This window comes from Myripristis murdjan, chromosome 14 (genome assembly GCF_902150065.1).
Source record: "Myripristis murdjan chromosome 14, fMyrMur1.1, whole genome shotgun sequence".
Classification (NCBI taxonomy): domain Eukaryota; kingdom Metazoa; phylum Chordata; class Actinopteri; order Holocentriformes; family Holocentridae; genus Myripristis; species Myripristis murdjan.
Window position 1 is genome coordinate 10,654,185 of NC_043993.1, and position 12,229 is coordinate 10,666,413.

Genomic DNA, 12,229 nt, shown 5'->3' on the forward strand with positions numbered 1-12,229 from the left:
AGAAGAAAAGCCCACTGAGAACTACTGGAATGTATTACTGGGGAAAGGTACCTGCCTGCAACCTAATTTTATTTGTTCCTGAGTTTAAGGAATTCTCAGATATTGGTGGATGATAAAACAGTACCCGAGAATGATACTAAAAAAAGAAAATCCATGTTTTTAACTGGGTTTACCATTCTTTTAAAACGCAAGAAACTAGGAAAAAGGAGATACTTTGAAGTACTTGAAAGCCCTGGATCCTAGTGCCTTTGTGTTACTATGCGCCACGTCCCTAGATACTTGAGTAATGCACACTGTGGTAGGGAAGGCATCCCTGAGAGTTTATGCATATATGGCTAAGTGCATGGAGTGCCTTAGCAATGCAGCGACAATTACTTTCACTTCACTTGATAAGAGTGCCCTTCCATGTGCTCTTTGCTGTCTTCCCCCATGCTCTCTTAACCCCTGCACTTCTCATTTACCCACCATCTGTTCATTCATCCACCCATCCATCTATCCAACCCTCAATCCATCCTTTCACCCATCCATCAAGCTAACTAGGCGTCCATCCTTTCCACTCCCATTCGCCTGTCTTTAACTCCATCCCGGCCAACTCTTCATCTTTCCACCCTTTCCTCTGCTCTCTGACCTGCAGCCGCGTTTTCCTGATCAGAAAGGAAAAACCAAAGCAGATTAGAGGATTTAACAGGCCTCCCTCTTTCCAGCTGAAAGAAATGTAGGCCAAAGTGTTGAAGGTTATTAGTGCACACCACAGAAAAGTGATAAGGATAAAGTATCATTTATCTCTTAAACAGGTCCTTATGCTTCTGTCGGCAAATGGTAGATGTTTTGTTGTTAAAGACCTAAAAAATGTTTCCACTGAGGAAACTGCTGTATTAAGGTTTCGTATCAAAAAAGGTGAAACACAACAAGCTTGATTTGATAATCACGTAGAGCGCTGCGTGAGGCTGGTCTATGGATTTTGATGATCGACAGAGATTAAGCTTCACACTCTGATTCTGCCGTCAATGCTGAGTTTTACAGCTCCGATTCCTACCAAATGATGCAGTAAAACTGACACAAGCGATATGGGGTTTAAAGAAGCTTTTTAGAAAAAAAAAAAAAAAAAGCATTTTTAATGTCTAGTGCATGATAGGGGACTAAGGTGGTGATTTGGTTTGACAGCACCAGACAAATCTAATCATCATCAGCTGCTGCAGTAGCAACACCAAAAATCACAGATCACGTTAAAACAAATCACGTTAAAACTGATTTTAACATTTAACATCAAATAATTTGGTGCCAGTTCAAATATATATTTCTTATTCTATTTTTTTCTGTCATTAAAAGTTAGTCACATTAACACTAGATACATTTTTATAAGTACTTAGAAGTTCCCATTCCCTCACCTATGTTGTGTGAACAATGTTTTCTCTTGGCTGGTAGCCTAGAAATGCAGTATCCCAAAGTTTGAAACTTTGGAATACTTGAACAGCTCATGAGCCCACAGCGATAAACACCCTCACCTCTCAGGGGTCACTTGCTAGTGCCAATAGACCTGAACCTGGAGCAACGATGGGAAGAAATTAAATTCAGCTGAATCGTTGCTGCTGGATAATCTCCTCTCACAGCTCACACACTGTGGGAATTGAATCAAACGCAGCAAGAGCACTGCTGGCCTTTCCTCAGCCCCCCTCCTCCTCTTCCCCTGTCTCCTCTCAGACTCATCAATCAGCCTCAAACATGTCCACTTAAACAAGGCTCCCCTTTATCCCCAGTCTTGGTAGCTCTATAAACTCTATAAACCAGGGAGTAAACGACATGGAGTGAGGGAGGGAAAGAGTTGGTGTGCTTCTTCAAGTGATCACATAAGCCTATCGGGTAAGAAATGGGGTGGGTTTAACTGACCTGTGAGCATTATGAATTCATTGAGTCTTTCCATGCAGTTAAGGGGCACATAAGTGTTAAATGCTGTAGAAACAAACCACTACAGTTTGCAAATAGATTTTATTTCACTAATATTGTTGTATAGGCTTATAATGACCTGAATAAATAAAGCATGAATTCAGTAACTGTGGGAGATCAGGTCAAGCGGGACAGTATTCAACATGTAACAGCTGTAAAAGCATCAATAGCCGATCAAACGCAGCATCGTATTTTTGACTGAAGCTGTCATTCTTCATACCAGTTTTTGATCAACATCTTAAAAGAAGGCGCTAAGGTGTATTGCTAAGGCACTCTGCACTTAGCCATATATGCATAAACTCTCTGGGATGCCTTCCCTACCACAGTGTACATTACACAAGTATCTAGGGATGCAGCGCATAGCAACACAAAGGGACTAGGATATAGGGCTTTCAAGTACTTCAAAGTATCTCCTTTTTCCTAGTTTCTTGTGTTTTAAACAAATGGTAAACCCAGTTAAAACATGAATTTTCTTCAGTATCATTCTCGGGTACTGTTTTATCATCCACCAATATTTGAGAATTCCTGAAACTAACAACAGCAAATAAAATTAGGTTGCAGGCAGGTACCTTTCCCCAGTAATACATTCCAGTAGTTCTCAGTGGGCTTTTCTTCTCTTTGTAGGGTAATAATATTGTTATGAACCTGGTGAGACCAACCAGCTGTCCAGCATATTGAAAATATCCCACTTGTTGGAGCTGAATACTTAGTTTGGAGATTTGCAGCAGTAAAGCTGATGCCAGAAATATAAATTAATATAATTATTAAAATGATATTTTTGGACATTCTGCACAGTGTCACTGAGCAGAGAGGCTGTATTGACCTCAGTTATTGTGTTTAAATGCTTTTGAAAGGCTTTAACAATTTCTGTCAGATTCTGGAATTTGTCTATAGTGTTAAATATTTGTCAGCAAATCATAAAAGTCCCTGGATTTGCTCTCAAAAATCTGGTCACCTTCAACTATCAGATTGAAACACTTTGCTTGCCCTCACTTTTTGTGATGTCACGTTAGATTGGTAAAGTAATCCTCGGTCCAACTGTCAACTGTTACTAAATCAAATGTGGGCTGAAGGAATAAAATCTAAGGTCAAGTTCTGCTTGGATCGCTCCACTCTTACATGTGAAAGTTGCTTTTAATCCACAGTAAAACTGGTCATTTCACTTTGGAGAAATCAACCCACAGGCCTCTCTTCCCATGACAAGTTTAGATTCTCACAGTTTCATTATGTTTTCAATGATGACACTAAAAATCGCTTTAATGAGAAATTTTAAGTTCCCATGCCTTTAATAGCTGCTACAGCTGGAATGTGCATGCATGCGTGTGTGTGTGTGTGTGTGTGTGTGTGCTTGAGCATGTGTGAACATATGCCTGGGTGCATAGCTACTTGCTGCACACTGCATGCATGAGTGACTGTGTGTACAATGTGCAACCTGCATATGCACGCTTTGTGCACATTAGTAGGACATTTGCAACTGGAAGACATAACCGCAAGTCTGACCCCGGCGGAAGTGCGCGCAATTTCTTTTGTTTCACGGGCTGACTGCTTCATGTTGGCTGACAACAGGAAACATTAAACACAGCTTTAATGGTGCACACATCAATGGAATAAAGCAAAATGAGTCCTGTTCTACAAGGAACACGGGGGGTCAGAAGTTTATTTCTAGTGTCAACTAGCATCTGTGCTCCCTGTGTGAGGCCTTGGGCTGCGAATTCCCACTCCCACCTCCCATACTCTCCTTCATCATCTATTGCTCTCTCTTTTCTCTTTTGCTCAATCTGTCTGTCCACACACACACACACACACACACACACACACACACACACACACACACACACATATATATTATTATAACTTTCCACCCCCCTCTATGTTTGCTATTGCACTAGCTGTAATGACATGAACTGCTGTTGTGAACCATCAGCTCAAAACTAGTGGCAATAGTCCGTCTTATCCCAGCAGGGTACGTGAAAATTACGATGGCAGAGAGTGAGAGAGAAAGAATGAGAGAGAGAGAGAGAGAGAGAGAGAGAGAGAGAGAGAGAGAGAGAGAGAGAGAGAGAGAGAGAGAAGGAGAAGGAGGGATATCCTTTCAGAGGACAAGGAGCTAATCAGCCACTGGAGGTGTGATTAAAAAAAAGGAAGAAAAAAAAAACGTACATGCATAATAAACAGATTTTCTCGGCTTCCCATTGAGGTTAATGCAAATGTATTTCAGCACATGCATTTTTCATGCGGCCAAATGTGTATGTGTACTATGCATAGCAGATTTAACCTACTTGGAGGCGCCTAATGTTAACTTCATACAGTATGTAATGAATGCATTGCTCATGAATATTACCAGGCACTCACCACAGGAGCTGAGCACACAATGAGCTCAGACGAACTGTGTGCATAATAAGTGACCATCCTGCAGTACCGTATATTAATATAAGCTATCTAATTTATAAGCCCGGATGGACTTATTTTCAGTGAAGAGGCTCCTTGATTTGTATGCAGTAATAACCTGCTGGGAGTATTGAGTAGTGTCTCTCAGGTCACAATGTTTAAATTGTTCTCATTCAGTTCAAAAGACATTTCAAAAGAAACTCACCAAACTGTAATTTTTTTTTATTCTTCATTCATTGTTCTTCAAGTTTCTCTCTATAAATCTCCCATAAATATAAATATATAAACATAAATAATATAAATATAAATAACTGTCCTACACCTCCTAAGTAAAAGTGGGGTAAAAAAAAAAAAAAAAACAACTAAAATGTAAATTATATTATTTTGATTTTCCTACCTGCACTAGGGGGGTGACTTATTGGTTTGCCAACACATCAGGCTGCCTGGTCTTGAATATGGTGTATCTGCATGTCCTCCCTCTCCAAACTCCCTTCCCTGGCCTTGAACTCAAACTCCAATGGAGGAGTTTTCATTCTCAGCCCACATGCAGTATTTGAGATATTGGTACGTCCCTCCTGAGCTTAATCTTCCTTCGGCATACAGAGGAAAGCGCTCAGCAAACATGGGAGCAGCAGGGTCCCATCATCTATTTCTCACTGGAAGTCAGCATTCCAGGTTTAGTCATCCTGAGACAGCTTGGTCTTTCACTGCGAATGAAATATATATTTAACTGAACAAGACTGAACTGGAGGCTCGCCGAGGCTTTTCATTAATGAGATTTCATTGATTGCCGGGGAACAACGGGATCTTGATCAGGTTTTAAGCCTGGAATGTTAAACTGCTTGTGCACTTATGGGATTAAATTTAGATAAATAGTCAATTAAACTCCGGTCTGCAACTACACACCAAGTGCAGTCTGTAAAATGTAAGGGAAATGTGACACAGGAAAGGCTTAGAAAAAAGAAAAAAAATGAAAGAAAGAAACATGCACCTAGCGTACTGTATCACTGTGAGGATTTTTTAATAGCATAATTAGCTTTATACTTGCTCACACCTCAGAATGCCTTAAACTCATGCAACTGAAAAATAAGATTGGACAACTTAGCGGACATACCTAGGACACTATAGAGGCAATAAAGCAAGGGGGTTGTGCTCATTATATTGGAGTAACTTCACCAAACCATTTCATTCCTCTGTCCAGAGATCTGTCACATTTATGATGCTCTGCGCTGATCCCTGATGGGCTAAAGAGAAATGCCTGGCACAACATGGTCTAAAACAACACTTTGCAACTTGACAAGGTGTTTTTTCTTTTTATACTCCACAAAACGACTTCAGACACTCAGCATCTAACCCAGTTCACATCGTTGTGATTTTATCTGCAGTGCTCTAAAGCTTTTCGTCTCATTGAGAATCTTTGATCCAAAGTGACCAAAGTGATATCTAGATATAAATATCACTTTCAAAGTATCTACCAACAGAACAGCACACTGCAGAACAGGGCATTTTCAGCTGCCCCTAGTGAATCTCATCTTTGACTGACTTGATCTCTTTTATATAACATGGCTTTTATGGTTAAATTTAGGAAAGCTGTGGCGACAGGGTGAAGACAAGGAAGATGTTTTTGCCTTGCTAAATAATGTCACAAGATATTAGTAAATGTCACTGAAAGTTGAATGGACCTGTTAGAAGCTGTAATGCTACAGAGACATGAAAAACTCTGATATGTCACATTGCTAAAAAAAAAATAAAAAAAAAATAAAAAAATAAACAAAAACAAGGTTGTCAGAGTCAAAAAAAACAACAAAACAAAACACTTTGATATTTCATTTTCAGCGCATCACATATTCTCACTCTTGGGCACATACAGTAACATTAAATATTTACGTGCTTGATTCCTATTTCTATGGTTATAAAAATATACTTTGATCTATTACAACTGTGTGTGACCTTGAGCAGCTGGGTACAGAATATTTAATCACTACATCAAACTTTTTAAAGCAGCACTGATCAGTACAAATGAAACGCTATGAATCAAAACACATGATTAAAGATGGGTTTTATTCTCATTTTCTGAAGAACATCTCACGCTTTTGCTTAAAAATATTTCTAAGAAACAGAAAATTAAGAATTCTCGCTCTAATCCAGGGCCAAACTGAGTATAAACACCGTTTAAACATTTGCTGGGAAAGCCATCTCTAAAGGATAACAGTGTTCAATGACTTTCACTTTGATTCATACTTCCGCTAATGTTAATTCAAAGGCTTAATGCTTGTTGGTCCTCTGTGTTTGAGCCAATATGAGCCCAAGTGAGAAGCTGATGGCATAATGGATCAGGTTTATAAATAACAGCATTCACAGAGCCCTCAATGGTTACTGATTATTTTGGCAATATATCAGACAAGCCATTAAACAGTTTGCTTGAGTATAATTTCTGTGAGGACTCCTGCCTTATGCATAATCATTGAACAAAGATGTTAAGTGGATATGTTTACAGTAATAATCTCAAGCCTCATGTAGAATGCACTGGTCCTTTCGTCCAAGGGCTTTTAATGTGGCTCAAGATGGTTTGCATCAGAAACTAGATTTTAAAGGAGTACTCCAACATTTTGGGGAAAATACCCCTTTCTGATTTGTCCAGACTGAGACGAGATTTTCGATACTATTTTCACATCTGTATGTCCAGTGGTTCGGTTCCTGTGGCTATGCTAAGATGATAGCTTAGCATAAAGACTTGAATTCTATAGGAGTCATTAGCCTAGCTCCATCAAAATGAAAAATATAATAAAAATATAATAAACCAAACAGCATCACCAATGCTTGTTTTATTTGTGCAGTGCCTATGGATTGGTCTCTTTCCATTGGTCCATTGGTGTCAGTCTGTCAGGTGTGATTTCTGAGCCTCTGCTGGCCTTTTTGGAGGAATTTTGGGGGAATGATGGATTGCGACACTGAGGTCCTGCTGATTGGCCACCACCAGACCTACAGGACAAAATCTTCACACATCCTGGACACTGTAGGGTCGAATGTGATGAACCTTTAGGGAACAATGAGTGTGTTTACATGCACACCTTATTCTTCCTGTATTAACCGGAATATTCGCAATATTCCGGTTGCGCACGTGTCATGTAAACACGCACCGAACCCGATTAAGGTCATATTCTGGTTGGAGAGAATTCCGAATAAGACCCCTGGCATATGCCTGTTCCAACCGGAATATTGTGCCATGTAAACACCTTAGTCGGAAAATGCCCCGAACCGGAATATTCAGTCACGACTGCGCATGCTTGACTCGCAAGGAATTCTGTGGCGTCTTTGTTGCTATGGTTACTGCAAGTGGGGGGAAAACGACCTGGCGAACAGCAGCAAGAGCCAGGAGACTGCAGTCTGCCTTCAGCTGATCAGAGACTTAAATATCATGGAGGATATCGATGGGAGAAAACATAGAAACAGCAACAGAAGAAAAAGAAGAAGACTTCTTCGTCAGTATGTCCGGCAGGCCAGACGCCTATAAGTGTGCTGTTTCCCCCCGGGGCTGAGTGTCGCAATACATAAGAGAGTGGAATACGCCGAAACACGGGAACATGCCAAGTAACATGTAAACAGAATATTCCAGTTGCCGCAGTGCACCTTATCTTACCGGAATATTGACCCGAATCGGAAAATGGTGTGTATGTAAACGTGGTCAATGGGTTTTTGCATTGATATCCACTATCTACAAACTCACTACTGCACCACTAACAAGCCAAAAACTTCCCAAGTCTCAAGCAGCAATGCTTCAGAAATTGCATATCACACAGTAAAAAAAGAAAGAAAGAAAGAAAGAAAGAAAGAAAGAAAGAAAGAAAGAAAGAAAGAAAGAAAGAAAGAAGTCATGGCACTAGTCATGGTCACTGTTGACTTTTTTAATGATTCATCTGTTCACCAAACTTCAAGACCCTGTCAAAATGAAATGAAAAAAAAATAAAAGAATAAATGAATAAATGAAAAATAAAAGCATAAATAAATAAATGGATTAATAAATAAACAAAGAAATAGCTATTTAAATGTACATGTTGATTCCCAGTAACACTCCCATTAATTGTGCAAACTAGGCATTGAAATGAGGACAGATCACAGCAAGCAGCAGTGTATTTCAGGGGTAATTTATCTGTACAGAGCTTGTCTCTTGGGCAATTTATTCAGTTTATTAAAGTGCTGGAGAAAACTAATCACTGGTCTGTAGTGCAAGGCTCTCTCGTGGACTGTTGCTTAGATTTGATGAATACATTTGAACTCCAGACGTGAGCGCGATGCATGGCACATAAGTTGAGAACATTTTGATTTGCCTATAAATGGCAGTCATTCCTTTGCTTTAGAAGCTTATTCAAGCAAATGCATTTTCATCATAACGTCTGACACTGAACAACAGATTCTTAAAAATTTGTTTTAGCAATGAAATGCCAAGGAAGGCATGAGTGTGCGTTAATGCTTGCAAAGTTTGGATTTAAATTTGGGTCCTCTGCCAGGGACAGAAATTACACACACACTCACTCACACACACACACACACACACACACACACACACAAATGTTTTTTTCTCTACAGCACTTCACAACAGGGCCCACTGGCAGTATGCAGTATGCTTCACCTTCCTACACACACACACACATACACACACACATACACACACACACGCACGCACGCACGCACGCACGCACGCACGCACACACACACACACACACACACACACACACACACACACACACACACACACAGCCTGACCTGTCAGAGGTCATCGGGGACCTGTGGTATCAGTTGAGTCTTAATTGGCTTGTCCGTCACCCTGTGGTTTCCATTTGGTTCCATTCGGTCAGAATGGGTTCTCCTCAGCCCAGACTGGTGTACTGGGGACCACAAGATCCCAGCAGGACTCCTCTGGGAAATTAAGCCCCCTCACATGACTGCTTTGATGTTCCTGGACTGCCTCTATCTCTGTCTTTATGAACTGTCTGTCCCTCTCCCACCACACAAACACACCCCAGCCCCTCTTTGGGAAGAGGTACACTCATCCACCACGACATTCCTATTAACCTGCACCTGTGATTAGGAGTGAAAGTTCAAAGAAACAAGCTTAAAGTTTCATTCATTCACTGCCTAAAAGTTAAAAAACAAACAAACAAACAAACAAACAAACAAAAAAAAAAAAAACAGCCCAAAGACATTATCATTATATTTAAAACTTTGGACTTGTGATTTGCATTTCATCTCTGGTGAAGTTTTGTTGCTTGCTTGTTGTGTATTTGTTATTCCATGGCTAACTAAAGAAAAATGAATACAATTATGTCACTGAGAGATACTGCTAACACAGCTAGAATGGTGCTCAATAGAAAAAAAAGTAAATGCCCAGAGAGAGCACACTTCTTCCTCCCATTAAGCTCCATTGCATATGCAGCTGCTCTGAGCCAGGCGAAAAAGAGAATTCTATCTAAAATCTAAAACAACAAAATGGCGCCAGAAATATAATGTACCGCATTTCACCAATTAATCGCCGGGCCGCAAATAGCCGCCTGGTTCTTTTAAACGCCTGGGTCTGCACCCATTTTGCGTATTAAACGCCCACCCGAATAACCGCCGGGGCGATTATTTGCATGATATTGAGGTAACCCAAATAAGGCTATTCACCTTATTTTTGCAGAAGTAAACAGTTAGCTGCACAAAAACTGTGCAGCACTTCCGTTTTCTGTCAAAATAAGAGAGCTAGCTAACGTTAGAAAAAAGGGTGTACCATAATCTTAAATAGACCGACTAATTCTTATTTTGACAGAAAACGGAAGTGTCAGAGGGAACGACTCGCAGTGCGAGCGGTTTGCACTATGTTTGTATGTACAGATATGTTTACCTTATGCCTTACAGTACTTTTGTACTAAAAAATATGTTGGACAGTAACTGTCATCACAATAATGGCTTGGTGCAGGTCTGTGTAAAAATAAATAAAGGCCTGCAGCGAATAGCCGCCTGGTTCTTTTAAACGCCTGGGGACCAAGTTGATTTTGCGTATTAAATGCCCGGGCTATTAATTGGTGAAATACGGTAGATTGCCAATCCTTTTTGCTTTGTTTTATTTTGTTTTTTGTTTTTGTTTTTCATGTTGCAGTGTATTTCCTGGGGGCTGGATTTTTCCTTTGTAGCCCATAGTAATGGCTCCTTGAAAGGGAATACATTACAACTGCAATTGAGGCATTTAGCAGATGCTCTTATCTAAGTTATTTACTGTACAATATGCACAACAGTAAAAACATGCATCTCCGATCAGCAGTGATGTTATGTTGATAAGGCATGTGACAGTGTGACATAATAATATGACAGTGGAGCAGCCGAGCGCGAGGCGTGGGCGGAGTGTAGGGCTGAATCATGGCCTGCAGTTATGAGGGTGCTGTGCCCCTCGTTCGCCTTGTAGGTCATCACTAGTGTTTTGATTTAGATGCAAGCAGCCACTGAAAGCAGCCTACAGATGGTACAGGATTACATTAAAAAAATATGTATTATAAACACATATTAGTGTTTAATATCAGGGTACAAATTGGCAGACCTATATTCATTACAGTTTTAATAACTACAGTAACAACCATGTGTTGTAATTGCAATGTCCTGCAATGTCCTATAAAGACAAAAAGGATCATTTTGGTAAAGGATGAAAAAGCTTAAAGTCACACGATTTAAACTTGCATTGAATCCTCAGTTTTTGGTCAGTGATGTTATTGTGTATCAGCACTGACTGCTGGTCCCTCAACACTGTTGCACTATTTGTTTATTGTATGAATAATTGCTCAGTTGTCCATGCTCTTGCAGCGTTGCGATCATTAAATGCAATCATGTTATTTTGCTATTAAATTATGGAATTACTTTAATCACAGTGCTCGCTAATGAAGGCTGAGTTCACTGGAGGTTGGTTTACTGACCAGAATGGGATGCAGTCCACACAGATTTATCTAAGAAATCAGCTAAAAAAAAAGTAAGTGAAAAGGAGAGCCACTTTGCTATGCTGGGCTGTTTACATCTTCACAGCGGCTTCAGAGATTGTATAGTCTGAGGAGGACTCACTCGTGCCAGCACACTATGGGTGCAGTCTTCCCTGCTATGTGATGACAGTGCAGAGCCTTCAGAAAGTCTTCAACCACTCTGACTTCCTATGTGCTACAGGTTTGTCATTGATTCACAGGCAACAGGCAAAGTAGATTTTTCATTTCCTTTTTTTTTTTTTTTTTTTATTTAATTCAAATGACATGGTGAAATGTTTTGAGTCCACAAATATTCAGTCTCATTGCACACTGAGGTAGGAGCCCTTATGTTTCCATATGTTGTCTGTGTAATAACTCTACCACAGAACTGGAGTTTACCTGTGTCATATTATACTGGCAGGCCATGATTTAGATTGTAACAATCGTGTATGTATATATATATATATGAAGTGCTAATAATCCAGTGCAGTGCAATGTAAAGTACTGTGTCTGATGAAAAAAAACAAAAACAAAAAAACAAATAAACTGAGAATGGCTCACCACCCATCTAACACAATTTGTACTGTGAAGGCTGGCGCTGGCAGCATCTAGCTGATGGGGTGCTTTTCAGCAGGGATTGGGAGACCTATAAGGGAACAATGAATGAAGACAAATGCAGGCAAATTTCAGAGAGGAATCTGCTTCCGAGTGCCAAAGACTTTAGCTTTGGGTCGATTTAAAATCCAGCAAGACAATGACCCTGAGCATACAGCCATATCGACGCTGGAATGGATTCAGAACAAGGCTCTGAAAGTCCTTGAGCTGAGGCCCAGACTTAAATCCCATAGAAAATCTGTGGAATGACTTGATGATAGCACTTCTCAGATGTTCCTTATCCAGTTTGATAAGCTCGAGCA